Genomic DNA, 10,981 nt, shown 5'->3' with positions numbered 1-10,981 from the left:
TTTTAACAGCCTACTCTGAGTTATGGCAGCAAAGGCATGATGTAAAGCCAGAATTTAAAATGGAAGCAGAGTGTAAAGATTTGGAAAATTTGCAGCCTGGCTATGTGGTAGAGAAGCAGAGAGCAGGAGAAAAATGCAAGGGTGAAGCAGATAAACTGTTTGCTAAAGACATTAGCTTGGCAGCGAGGCAACCAGATGCTAATAGCCAAGACAATGAAGAAAAGTCCCACAATAGGCCGTCTATAAACTGGATGCCAGTAGAGTGGCTCAGTCCAAGTCCAAAGGCCTCAAAACCAGGGAAGCTGATGGTGTCCTTGGTGTAAGACCTGGCACCCAAAAGCTGAAGAGTCTCAAGCTCTGATGTCCACGGACAGGAGAGAAGAGTGTATCCCAGCTCCAGTGGATTGAGAGAGAACTTCACCTCTTTCCTTTGTCTTTTGTTCTCTCCAGACCCCCAGTGGATTAGATGGTTCCCACCCAGTCCACTCAGACTCTCATACTAATCTCTGCTTCACCCTTGCATTTTTCTCTTGCTCTCAATTATTTCAATAGTTGCGGTAAAAGCACTTGTATTAGTCTGTCTGTGTTGCTATAACAGAAATACCTGAGACTGGGTAATTTATAAAGAAAAGAGGTTTATTTGGCTTATGATTCTGGGACAGCTGTATCTGGCACAGGCTTCAGGCTGCTTCTGCTCATGGTAGAAGGCAGTAGGCAGCTGGTGGGTACAAGCAGATCATATGGTGAGAGGAAGCAAGAGAGACAAAGAGGAGGTACCAGGGTCTTTTTAAACAACCAGCTCTAGTGGGAACTAATAGAGCAAGATCTCACTCATTAATCCCTCCTGCCCCAGGGAGAGCATTAATCCATTCATGAGGGATCCGCCCCCATGACTGAATCAGTTCCCATCACTGCCACACTGGGAATCAGATTTCCACATGAGTTTTGGGGAGACAACACATCCAAACTCTATCATTCCACCCCTGGCCCCCCAAAACCCATGTCACTCTCACATACAAAATACAATCTTTCCATCCCAAATATCCCAAAAGTCAGCTTTCCCCAGCATCAACTTAAAATTCCGAAGTCCAAAGTCCAAAGTCTCATCTTAGACAAAAGGGCAAAACTCCTTCCACCTGTGAACCTGTGAAAATGAAAAACAAATTTATCTACTTCCAAGATACAATGGTGGGACAGACACTGGGTATACATTTCCATTCCAAAAGGGAGGAATAGGCCAGAAGAAAAGAGAAGCAGGCCCCAAACAAGTCCGAAACCAAGCAGGGCAGAAATTACATCTTAAAGCTCCAAAATAACCTTCTTTGACTCCTAGTCCTGCATCCTGGGCACAGTGGGGCATCTGGGCCCCCAAAGCATCTGGCAGTCTCACTCCCACAGCTCTGCCAGGCACAACCCAGTGGGCTGCGCTGGTGTCTGCAGCTTTTCCAGGCCTGCCTTGCACGTTGCCAGTGGCCCTGCAATTCCGGGGTCTGGGCGGCAGCCCCACTGCATTGGGTCTACTAGACATTTCCCTGGTGGGGGCTGTGTGTGGGGACTCCAACCCCACTTTTCTGCTCAGCATTGCTCTAGCAGATGGCCTCTGCAGTAGCTCCACCCCTGCACAGGTCTCTGCCTGGACCCTGCATCTTTTCCATACATCCTCTGAAATCTGGGTGGAGGCTGCCATGCTCCACTGCTCTCATGTCCTGCGGCCTGCAGACTTAACACAACCTGGACATCACCAGGGTTTCAGGTTTCTGTTCTCCAGAGCTGCTGGGAAAACTCAGTCCTTCTAGGTTTCAGGGTCTGTGATGGGTGGTGCACCGTCCAGACTTCTCAAATGCCTTTAGGGCTTTTTTCCCCAGTGTCCTGGTTTTTAGCAACTGGCTGCCTCATCACCAAGATAATGTCTTTAGCAAACAGTTTATCTCCTTCACCCTTGCATTTTTCTCCTGCTCTCTGCTTCTCTACCACACAGCCAGTGTGCAAATTTTCCAGATCTTTACATTCTGTTTCCCTTTTAAATTCTGGCTTTACATCATGCCTTTGCCACCATAACTCAGAATAGGCTGTTAAAAGTAATCATGCAGCTTCCTTGATGCTTTGCTGCTTAGAATTTTCTTCTGCCAAAAATTCTGGTTCACAACTCTTAAGTCCCACTTTCCACAAAGTCCAAGGGCATGGACACAATGCAAACAAGTTCCTTGCTATGGTGTAGCAAGGGTGATCTTTTATCCAATTCCCAATAAGTTCCTCATTTCTGAGACCTCATCATCTGCATGGTCTTTACTGCCCATATTTCTATCAGCATTCTGGTCACAACCATTTAACCAGTCTCTAAAATGTTCCAAACTTTCCTTGGTCTCTTTGTCTTCTTCTGAGTCCTCCAAACTCCTCCAACATTTGCCTAACACCCAGTTCCAAAGCTGCTTCCACATTTTCAAGTATTTGTTATAAGCAACACCCCACTTCTCTGGTACCAATTTTCTGTATCAGTCCGTTTTTGTTGCTTATAACAAAATACTTGAAACTGGGTGACTTATAAAGAAAATGAAATTTATTGCTTAGTTTCCGAGGCTCGGAAGTCCAAAGTCCATCTGATGGTGGTGACAGTGACTCAGGGCCTCACACTGCAAGATGGTGGAAGCAGAGAGAAGAGAGGGAATAAAAGAGACTCTCCTCTTCTTTTAAGACCCTCAGAACCACACCCCTGACCACCATTTTTTAATCCATTCACTACTGCATGGTTCTACAATCCAATCATCTCTTCAAGGCTTCACCTTTCAATTACCATAATAGGAATTCCCACTCTCTTAACAGTCACAGTGGGGGCTAAGTTTCTAATACATAGAACTTGGGGGACATAATTCAATCCACTACACCAACATTTCAGTTCCAAATGACCATCTACTCCCGTGAGGATGTGTTGACCCATCTCAAACTGCTCAGTGCAAGGGAACATAGAGAATCTCCTAGGCATGCTCAGCTTTTAGACCTCAATTAGTTTCCCCTTAAATCTCCCACATAGGCTCTTTGTTAGAAGTCTAGAGATTACGATTAAGGGAAAGAACTAAGTAATAACAACCATGAACTCTTGAATGAGGTTCATCCTGTAAAGTAACCAAGGTAGTACTAGCTATTTGTAACATTCTGGTGGGACAACTTTGCTGAAACCCCAGAAGTATCTTTGGGCCAATGTTCCATAGCTGACTGGAAAAACTGCTTCCTGTCTCTACAGTTTCACTGCTCCTAGTTAAAATCTCTTACCTGTTTCTCTATAATCTCTAAGAATCAGGTGCTTCTGGAGACATGGAGCAGTGCAGGTGTTGTTTCAGAGACTGGCTTAAGGAATTTGGTAGAGAAAGACCTTCGGGGCACACTGCCTGAGATTTCTTGTGCTGTGGAAATGACTTGAACAGAGCAGTCATTTTCTTGGTGAGTTTTCAGTGGGTTGTTGTTTCTTATGACAGGGCTGGTAGACTCATGGTTGAACAATTACACAAATTAAGTCAGTCAGGGAAACATAACTGCCAAGCCAACCCAGAGATCCCAGAGTTTCACTTATTCCTCCCTCTCAAAAGAACAAAGCGTGTCATGTTAGAGGAGCTGATGAGACACAAAGCATTTGTCCAGGGCCAGTGCCCACTGCAAGACTGATAATCGACAGGAGTTGCTTTCCTCCACCTGCCTGGAATGCTGTCATGAAACGCAGATGGTATTAAAAAATGTTTGCCTAGTGAATGAATCTATGATTTAGAAGTCCTGAAACTGAGTAGCTTGGAATCAGGTGAAGCACAGAGATCCTATAAATAGCAAGACTGAAAAGAGCTCCATTCATGCTGTAATTGAGTCAACCCTTGCTAACTATACAGGGTGTCCATCCGGTCTCGAAATGGGCAAAAATATAGAATGTCATCAAGGACATCGTCAAAAATAAAAATAGTGGGCCGGCCCGTGGCTCACTCGGGAGAGTGCGGTGCTGATAACACCAAGGCCCCGGGTTCGGATCCCTTTAAAAAAAAAAAAATAGTGATCGCATGTGCATTTCCAGATTTTATAGACACCCTGTATATTAACATCAAACATTTCTGATCTTTTACCAGTTTGGTTTCAGAGGATGTAACAAGTGTTTTTTGTTTTGTAAGGCTTTGTGCAAAACCCTGTGCCTTAGATTGAATGTCCCCCCACAACTTAATCTCCACTGTAACTGTTAAAGGTGGGAAATCCAACTATGGTAATTAAAAGGTGGGGCCTTGAAAAGGTGATTAGATTGTAGGACCATGCCATAATGGATGGATGAAAAATGGTGGTCATGGACGTGGTTTGGAGGTCTTTAAAAGGAGAGCGAATGAGGAGGCTAGTCTCTCTCTGCTACACTATTTTCACAATGTGATACCCTGCCATCACTGAACTTGCCACCAAAGAAAGCCATCACCAGATGTGTTCCTGGGACTTTGGACTTCCGAGCCTCAGAAACTGTAAGCAATAAATTTTGTTTTCTTTATAAATTACCCAGTTCTGTGTATTTGGCTATAAGCAACAGAAACGGACTAATACATCCTATATAGCACAAACTCTATTGTCAGTGCTGCCAAGGGGCTTCACATGGGGAGGAACTCAAAAGTGACAAAGGTGCTTGGGGGCCTGGCTGGTTTCTCTCAGGCTCCCAAAGGGCATTGCAAGTATACAGGCAGGCAGCCAGAGAAGGCCACAGACAGCAGTGCATGGGGAAGGGTTTACCTCAGTCCAGTCCTTTCCCAGCAGCGCCAGGTGGGAGACCAGAAGCACAAGTCCCACAATGGTGACAGTGAAGGCAGGAGCAGAGGTGAGGCCTGATTCTGCCCCCACAGCCACTGGCTCCCAGGTACAATCCACAGACCTTATTCAGATTTAACAGTTTTACATGCTTAATTGTGTGTGTGACTTCATGCAATTTTATCATGTGTAGTTTGCACCACATCAAGATGCAGTCGTGTGTCACACAACAATGTTTGGGTCAGTGATGGACCACATACAAGGGTACTTCAAAAAGTTCGTGGAAAATATAAATAAAAGATAATATGAATCTTTCCACAAACTTTTTGAAGTACCCTTTTATACAAAAGTGCTCGCAACAATAGGCTGTAGCACATAGGCTAGGTGTGTGTTAGGCTCTACCATGTAGGTTCATGTAAGTGCACTCTGTGATGTTCTTACAACACAATCACTTAACCATGCATTTCTCAGAACAAAATCACCTAACCATGCATTTCTCAGAATGCATTCCCGGCATTAAGCAATGTATAACTGTACTTAACTCTGTCATCACCACGAGGCTCCCTCAGGCTATCCCTACATAGCCACACTGACTTCCCTTCCCTGCCCCCCATCCCTGACCTCTAGCTACACTAAACTGCTCTCCATCTCTACAATTACGTTATTCAATAAATGCTATACAAGGGGTCTTCAAAAAGTTCACGGAAAGATTCATATTATCTTTTAATTCCTTTTTTCCATGAATTTGTTGAAGTACTCTCATATAAATGGAATCATGCAATATGTATCCTTTTGAGATTGGCTTGGGGATCCATCCAGGTTGTTGTATGTATCAATAGTTCATTCCTTTTTTTTTTTTTTTTAAAGATGACCGGTAAGGGGATCTTAACCCTCGATTTGATGTTGTCAGCACCACGCTCACCCGGTGAGCTAACTGGCCATCCCTATATGGGATCCGAACCCGTGGCCTTGGTATTATCAGCACCGCACTCTCCTGAGTGAGCCATGGGCCAGCCTATTAGTTCATTCCTTTTTATTGCTGAGTAGTATTCCATGGTACGGATGTGCCGCAGTTTGTCTAACCATTCACCCATTGAAGGACATTTGGATAGTTTCCAGTCTTTGGCTATTAACAAAATAAACTGCTATGAACATTTGTGTAGAAGTCTCTGTGTGAAAATAAGCTTTCATTTCTCTGGGATAAATGCCCAAGAATCCAAGTGCTGGGTGGTATGGTAAGTCCATTTTTAGTTTTAAAAGGTGCTGCCAAACCATTTTCCAGAGTGGCTGTATCATTTTACATTAGCAGTAGCCATTTACGAGTGATCCAGTTTCTCCTCATTCTTTCCAGCATTTGGTGGTGTCACTATTTTTTATTTTTGTCATTCTGTTAGGCATGTGGTCATATCTCATTGTGGTTTTAATCTGCATTTCTCTAATAACTAATGACATTGAACATCTTTTCACATACTATTTATACATCCTCTTCAGTGAAATATCTGTTTAAGTTTTTGCCCATTTTCTAATTGTTTATTACTGTTAAGTTATGAAAGTTCTTTATATATTCTGGATACTAGTCCTTTGTCAGATATGTGATTTGCAAATATTTCTCCCAGTCTTTGTCTTTTCATCATCTTACCAGGGTCTTTGGCCCAGCAAAGTTTTAAATTTTCATGTGGTTTCATTTTAAATTAAAAAAATAACAATAGCAATCTCTTGGCCTGCCCTGTCATTCACGCAGAGTCAGGGCATATACATATTCCATCCAACCACCCATCCATCCATCCATCCACTCATTTATTCAGTCAATGTTTATTGAGTACCTCCTATGGTCCAGGTTCAGTACCAGGTGCTAGCAATCCGAAAATGAATAAAATACAGCTGCCTTCCAGTGTTCACAGTCTAGTGGTCTAGTGGTGACAGAGACATGTGAGCACATGCCTTCCATCAGAATGTGGTGAGGGACATAAAGCAGGCTATGGAAGCCCAAGACAGAGCACCTGCTCTCACTGGGGGAAGTGGGGAAGGCTGCTCCTTGCTGATCAGTTACAAATCAGTTAAATCCTAGTATTATTCTATCTATATACAGGTCATTTCCATTCATTCTTTTCATCATAATTGCCACTGGATCATTTTCTACAAGATTCTTTTCCCACATCCCAAAACTGAGCCCTCATGAGATTAATAGAGAATTCACCCCTAGAAATGATCATTTTCCAAAAATACATCGACACCTGTTAGTTCAACAGGTGGTCTTCGCTATGAAGTGAAGGCATCAGGGAAAGGTGTAGATAGGGCTTGTTGCATAACAGTTCTTGGCCCTAATATAGCAACATTCATCTGAGAAGCTTTAAAGGACTTGCATCACATGACAAGCTGCCTCGTCTTTGCACTGACTCGTCTTTGCACTGACTCTTTGAGGAAGGCAAGACAAGATTTATTAAGCAGTGGCCTATATTCCAAGCAGAGTATGATGCTCCCTACCCAGGTAACTAGAAAAGTACATCCAGTGACACATTTGGGAGGAACCTAGAGATCCGTGAGAAGAGAGGATTGAACCTTTGGTTTAGGCCACAGTTCTCCAAGAATTTTTTAAAGTGTAAGGCCTGCTTATCTTGCTTTATAGGACTGATTAAATTATTATTATATTTATTATTATAATAAATACTCGAGTCTCAAAATCTGAGAATGCTTTTTGTTCCCATATCTAATCAGGTCCTTGTCCTGTTGATTCTCCCTGGGTGATGTCCCTGCCTTATATTCTCCTTTCCTTCTTATTCCTACTGAGATTTGATCCTGGGACACTTGACATCCAGCTGCCGGGCCTCAGCTCCTTTCTGCCTGAACCCACTGTGACAGATTAATATCCCAAAGGCAACATTTCCCCCGTCACTCTCCTACTCACAACTCTTCAGTTGCTCCCTGCTGCTTACAAGATAAAGTCCAAACCCTTCACTCTCCATGGTCAGCCTCAGCCTACCTTTCCAACCTTCATCTCCCATGATTTTTCCAAACACCCATTTGTTTATTTATTTATTTATTTATCTATTGCCAGGAAATATTTTATTGACAACCAGGAACATAGCCATAAGACAGGGATGCACACAAGACTGCAAACTAAAACCAAATAGCCAGCAAGTGCCCTTTGGGCCAGGAACACTGCATCCTGGGGTCTTCATAGTCTCCCACCAGTAGATGCACAAGATTGGGCATCCAGGGGAGGGGGCAGCAGCTCTGGTGTCCCAGAAAGTGAGAAGATATATGGTGCCTCATTATGAGTGACAGGGTAAGGAGGTAACATGGAGGGAGGCTCCATCACTGCCTAAGACCACCTTCTCCTCTCAGAGCCAACATCACGTGAAGGACTGAACCACCTAGGATCTTGTAATCAGCTGCTGTCTTCTTATCATTCATCTGTTTGCCACTGTAGATGAACCGCTGCTGTTGTGGGTGGAGTCCCTCTTTCTCCTCCGCACACTCCTTGATTTGCTCTACCTTGTGTATGGGTTCAATGTCAATGTCAATCTGCTTTCTGGTCAGCACCTTCACTTTAATTAGCATCCTCTTCCCGGTTTGTGGCTGCACATGGATAAATTGCTGCTTGTACTGCTGCAGTCGCCGCTGCTGCTCCCCAGTACTCTGCCTGTGGGAGTCAGTAAACACCCATTTAAACATCATGGTCAATTGATGGTCGGCTCCATGAGGTCAAGGACTGGTGTCTTTCTTCTTCACCACTGTATTCCCAGCTGTCAGAGGATAGTGCTTAGTGCGTTTTGCTGAGTAAGTGGATGAACCATTCCCTCCAGCCATTGTTTCCAAAACTCAATGTTTCCAAAAGCTTCTTGGCTATTCCTACCCATGACCACTCCCTGCCCACACGTTTCTGCACACTAGGTGTCTTCTCCCTCATCCCCGTAGCCACCTCCACCAGAAACAGCTTTTCCCCTCCCCTCTAATTATCTGAATCCTGTCCATGTTTCCAGGTTTGACTCAAACTCAACTTTGAAGGCTTCCCGAACTTTTGAGCCCACCATGGTATCTTCCTCCTCAGCACAGCTACTGCACTTTTGGTATAATTTATTCATTCATTCACTCACTCCACACGTACGAAGGTGGATAGGATGCAGGCCCTGCTGCAGAGGAGCTCACAGCCTAGACTGCAGGTACCACGTACTGCCTCATGTTGTGTTATGATCTGTGTGTGTGTGTGTGTGTGTGTGTGTCTTGTCTCCCTAATTCTGTGACAGCAGAGGCCATGTTTTAAACCTATTTGTCTTCCCCCCAGTCCTTATTTAGCATGGTGTTCAATAAACATCTCTTGAATGATTAATACTTTGATTTGATTTCATACTTTCCCCCTCTGTGATTTTCTTCTCCTGCCTAGATAAAATGATTTCCTATCACCCATATGTGAAACATCGGGGATGACTCTCATTATCTTTATTTTATAAATGAGGCAACTGAGGCACAGAATGGTGAAGTAACTTGTTCTGGACTGCAAGTGAATCATGGTTGCTTCATCCAAAATATAAGTTGAACAGTTTTGGAACCAAAGACAGCTATATGTCCATGGGGTTAGTATTTGGACATCTTTCTTCGATGCTGAGATACAAATTGTGCCCTAGTATACTCACATACCAACTTTATCAAAATCATAAAGAGGAGCATGTATATGTTTGAAGTCAGAATTTGTTTTATGCAGAATAATTAATATTTCTTCTTATATTCAAGATCAAGTTGTGTGAGAGGTGATGTATGATAGATTCAAAAACATTCCAGAGAGGAAAGAGTGGTAGCAGTTGGTGAGCTGCAACATTTTCCTTTTCATAGAACAATTCTTGTGGAATAAACAACATTGCTGACTTTTTCTATTTTTGGCACAAAGTTAACACTTAACTAATCTAATTATTATTCAAGAGAAGGTGTATAGCCACAAACCTTCATTTAATCTGCAGGTATAGCAAAACAACAAACTCACATATGGCAGAGGATGCAAATGGGTAGTCGGCCAGTAAAATTTAACTCACATAAAGGGTTTAAAGATTTTTCAACTTAATTCTGAATCCATATGAAAGAATATTTATAACATTTCTGTAAGGCAAGAAAAATACAGAAAAAACAAACACTCATGTATCCACCAACCCAGCTTGAAAAACAACAGTACCAGTAGTCCTGAAGCCTTCTAGACACACATGATGCATTGAAAGAACCTGAGTTAACTGTCAACAGTTAAAAATTGGGACCTTTCACACAAAAATCTGCATTTCCAGTCTCTCTTGGAAAACCTGGCCCCACTGGCTTGCATTCCCATAGGGAAATAACGCATTAGCCCTGCATGGGAGCCTCTAGCTCACATCCCACCCCGGCTGCTCTTTTGAGCTATCCTCCCTCCACATGACTTGTCCGGCCCTGGAGGAACCTGAGTTTGTAACCCCTGGCACTGGTTTTTCCTTTCTATGTTGGCTCCTCTCCTTTGACGCTGTTCAAACTCTCCATTTCTCTATTTCTTCTGCCTCTGCTTTGGGACATCTCCTTTCTTGGAGGAGCAGGACCTTTTAAGAGGCACTGGGCTCCGTGGAGAGGTGCAGATGAGGAGAAACTGTCTCTGCACTCAGTAGGTGTATCCATGGAGGAAACTGACCTGTGACTGATTACATATTATAGAAGACGGGCAACGATAGAGATAGAAAGACGGTTATGGGAGCACAGAGCTGAGACCGTATTAGTCAGGGTTCCCCAGAGAAACAGGACTAATAGGATGTGTGTGTGTGTGTGTGTGTGTGTGTGTGTGTGTGTAGTCAGGTAGGTACATAGATGTATTCATTTATTTAAGGAATAGGCTCACGTGATAGTGGGGCTAGCAACTCCAAAATCTTTAGAGCAAATTGACAGGTTGGAGACCCAGGGAAGAGTTGATGTTGCAGTCCTGAGTCTGAAAGAGTCTGGAGGCAGAATTCCCTCTTCCTCAGGGGACCTCAGTCTTTTTCTCTTAAGGCCATCAACCAATTGCATGAGGCCCACCCACAGCATGGAGGGTAATCTGATGTATTCAAAGTCTACTGATTTAAAGTTTAGTCCTATCTAAAAATACCCTCATGGCGACACCTAGAATGGTGTTTGACCAAATGTCTGTGTACCATGCCCTAGCCAAGTTGATACATTAAAATTAACCACCATATAAGAGAAGATTCTTAAGAGCGCATCCCCCACCCCCATGCCGCTCCCT

At 43.5% G+C, this 10,981-nt stretch overlaps 1 pseudogene across 1 annotated transcript; it reads right to left on the bottom strand.

Moving 5' to 3' along the window:
• Positions 1-7,805: 7,805 nt before the first annotated feature.
• LOC103600805 lies at positions 7,806-8,395 on the bottom strand (annotated as a pseudogene). The gene has a single exon (XR_551411.1). The product of XR_551411.1 is annotated as an NEDD8 pseudogene (transcript).
• Between the last annotated feature and the right edge of the window lie 2,586 nt (positions 8,396-10,981).

Source organism: Galeopterus variegatus, unplaced genomic scaffold (genome assembly GCF_000696425.1).
Source record: "Galeopterus variegatus unplaced genomic scaffold, G_variegatus-3.0.2 Scaffold105, whole genome shotgun sequence".
Taxonomy (NCBI): domain Eukaryota; kingdom Metazoa; phylum Chordata; class Mammalia; order Dermoptera; family Cynocephalidae; genus Galeopterus; species Galeopterus variegatus.
Note: the sequence above shows the minus strand (reverse complement) of the source record. Positions and strands in the feature narration are given on the sequence as shown.